Below are 3,496 nucleotides of genomic sequence, written 5' to 3'. Positions count from 1 at the left end.
ATAGAAGCTGTTGTTTCTTTATAAGAGGAAGGTCATTTGCATTTTTCTGGACCGTTTTTTTTGTCTGGGTTTTGTGCTGGGTTGGCGGGAGGTTGCGGTTATAGGGTGTTGCCCTGGGGGGGCTTGTTTTTTGGGGTGCAACGATTGGTATGCAGTGGGGGTTGGTTCCTGGCAGCTACCACATTGCACTCCACATCCTCCCATCGCATCCCCCCATCTAAGATTTATGCATGTTGGTCAGCTGAGGGTTCCAGACTCAGACAGAGAGAAAATCCTGCAGTCCTTTCACATGCAAAACAGGGGTCGGGGTTTGGACAACCCTGTTCCCCTCCCGTCACTCAGTCAGGATCCCACGACTGACACCAACGTGCTCTCTCGTTAGTCAAGTGTGCTATTATAATAATCAACTACTTTACCACTGTACCGCCATCTGTAATCAACTAAATCAAGAACCCTTTATGAGTGCCCAGGAGGGGGAGAGAGAGAGAGAGAGAGAGAGAGAGAGAGAGAGAGAGAGAGAGAGAGAGAGAGAGAGAGAGAGAGAGAGAGAGAGAGAGAGAGAGAGGGGGTCAGAAGTGGGAAATGCTGATTGGAAATATTTTTGGTAGGGAGGTCTTCTGTAGGTCTTATGTGAGAGGTCTTATGCGTCTTAATAAATATTATAGGCCAAGATCACGAGGGCAACAGTAACTTCCTCTCCAGGCTATTGTGCACAGCGCGTCTGGGAATGAGATTAGGGCTACAGTTACACTTACATTCTACCACACCCCCCAACAATATGCGGACAGCCCTGACACTTACTTACTTTTACTTACGAAGCAGTACTATGTCATTTTCCCAGGCTAATTATTTGAATGCACTTACTGTAAATCCTTCTGGATAAGAGTTCTGCGATGTGACTGAAATAAAAATGCAAAGACAAATTTGAATGCAGAATTATAACTCCGCAATCAAAAAAGACCACTGAATCCTGGTGTGTGCGTGCTTGCAAGCGTGTGCATCACTGCCAAGATTAGATTCTTGGATTGCACATCACTTAAAGAAAGCTTTATCGTAAACCCAGTTTAATCTGGTCTACTGATTACATAAATAAGTCATAACCAGCCATATGAACTTGCATCATGTCAGTAAAAGCCTAAATATCTTTTAACTGTATAGAGTGGACTAGGGCTAGATTTTTAGATTGTTAATCCAGATATTTACATAGAAAAATGTTAGTTCCTGCCAAGCAAACTGATTGGTCAATTTGCTTCCAACCGTGCTAATAACCACAGTATGGCTGTAACATCACGTTCACTTGCACTTTCATTCTCTCATGGCAAAGAGATTCAAGCCCCAAGTGAATTCTTGGTAAAAAACAAAATGTTGAAAGAAACAGAAACAAAGTGTTATTCAAGTAAAGTTCGCAATCAGACTTAATAATCATCAAGTCTGACTCAACTAGCGCGTTGTACTTCAGCACACTCCAGTTCTTATAGGGCCTCTTAGCCAATAAAAGACATGGCATCATTTAAAAAAACATAAGAAATATCAATATGCCGACAGGCCCCGTAAAACTTATACGATTTGGCCTCCTCTCTGAAATGATTTTAAGGAGATGATATTGGATATAAATCTATCATTTTGAGGAACTCTGTCCTTCGCGTTTCTTATCTTGACAGCTATTTTGAGAGTTTGATGCCTGTCTATAAGATGGCAGCTTTTATGAATTATAGCCTTTGCTTGCATTGGAGGCAAACGCGAAGGACGTTTGGGTTGACGTATTCCGTTGTCTCAAGAGAATGTGTGTGTGTGTGTGTGTGTGTGTGTGTGTGTGTGTGTGTGTGTGTGTGTGTGTGTGTGTGTGTGTGTGTGTGTGTGTGTGTGTGTGTGTGTGTGTGTGTGTGTGTGTGTGTGGGGGGGGGGGTAGTAGTAAACTGTAGTATACTGTACACACTGTAGTATCCCTCAATCATGTGTAGTACTTACTATAGACTGCTGTGGTATACTCTCGAACACTATAGTAAATGCCTCAGTACTTTCCAGGTGAAAACACTGTAGAAAAACACTACATCTGCAAAAACACAAACGTTTTATAGTGTCCTGAGACCCGAAGAAAAAGTTTGGGTTGTTATTTATATTTTTTATATATATTTAGATAATATATATTATATATTTTTTGTTTGATGTGAGAAAAACATGTTACCAAGAAAAATATGTGAAAAAAAATATATAGTTATTTCTATTTTAATAAGTGCAGAATTATCCTCTGTGGAGGCAGTAAAGAAAGTAGAGGAGGATGGGTTAATGGGGAGGGATCTTGAAGGGATCCCTGTGAGTATTACATCTGTGCCAGCACACAGGGATAGGCCAACATGCTTCGGTAAGGTTGGCTTCTTAGCATTCATAGAGAGAGAGAGAGGTTATCAACTGTACTGCAGAAATAGAACATAAACACACAGCAAATAGATGTTGTGGTGGCAGCTGCAGAGATATACTTGGGTGTTTGAGATTTGAATTCAGACGAGTTCCAGGGTGTGTTGAGTGCTGGTGTCTCGTCCTTCCAGACCGATGGCATGGTGTAGGAGCAGATAAGGTCAAAGTAGTGGAAAGGGGTAGTGGGTTTTTAATGAGTGAAGGGTTAGTTGGAAGGCTGTTTTTTAATTTGTTTATTGTATTTTTATATTACAAATTGTAATGGATCTATACTATAGTTCCGTTGGTGCCGGTAATGCAACATATTGGATGCCAACAGCATTAAACCCTACCGGAGAAGAAGACGTTAGTTAACTGTAAATACTCATGTGCAAAAACACTGCAGTGAGTACTATAGTATCTATACCATAGTATACTATAGTATTTTGTCATGTGGGTCTGTTGGGAGAAGCAGATCAGCGGGAGATTGAATTTGACTGTGGCCTTGTTAAGAGTAACTTCTCATGAGTGTCCTTGGGGAGAGTAATGTTGCTATCTACCTTCATGGATTCTTACTTCCCAGAAGTCTTCATTCCTCCACCACTTTAAACTAGATTATGATCCAAAACACAGATGTGGATTGGATATTGGTCTGTAACTAGAGCATGCAGTTTTCCCTGGGCAACCACATGAAAAACTACAATAGTTTACTATGGTATAAATACAGTTTTTGACATTACTGTAGTATACTGTAGTATTTATTTACTGTAGTGTTTCTGCCTTATTAACTTTGACATGGAAGTGGGGGCTTTCTCCTGGAGGAAACCTACTGGAGAAATACCAAAAGAGCACATTTTCCATAACCTATAATTAGGTAAGACTGGTGTCTAAATGAATATGTTCAGTGCTTATAACCTATATGGCAGTGTTTCTCAGCCCTGGTCCTCCAGGACCCTCAACAGTACACATTTTATTGCAGCCCTGGACAAACACACCTAATTCAGCTCATTGAGGGCTTGATGATTGGTTGACAAGTTGAATCAGGTGTGCTTATCCAGGGTTACAATAAAAATGTTTTGGGAAACACTGCTATATGGAATAC

The 3,496-nt window shown here is 40.8% G+C and overlaps 1 non-coding gene across 1 annotated transcript; it reads right to left on the bottom strand.

Moving 5' to 3' along the window:
- Positions 1-3,197: 3,197 nt before the first annotated feature.
- Positions 3,198-3,250, bottom strand: LOC124042375. Its single transcript, XR_006840131.1, has one exon. It is a non-coding gene; the product is annotated as a U7 small nuclear RNA (small nuclear RNA).
- Positions 3,251-3,496: the final 246 nt, after the last annotated feature.

Source organism: Oncorhynchus gorbuscha, linkage group LG08 (assembly GCF_021184085.1).
Source record: "Oncorhynchus gorbuscha isolate QuinsamMale2020 ecotype Even-year linkage group LG08, OgorEven_v1.0, whole genome shotgun sequence".
NCBI lineage: Eukaryota > Metazoa > Chordata > Actinopteri > Salmoniformes > Salmonidae > Oncorhynchus > Oncorhynchus gorbuscha.
The sequence above is the reverse complement of the archived record's forward strand: the minus strand, read 5'-3'. Positions and strand labels throughout refer to the sequence as shown.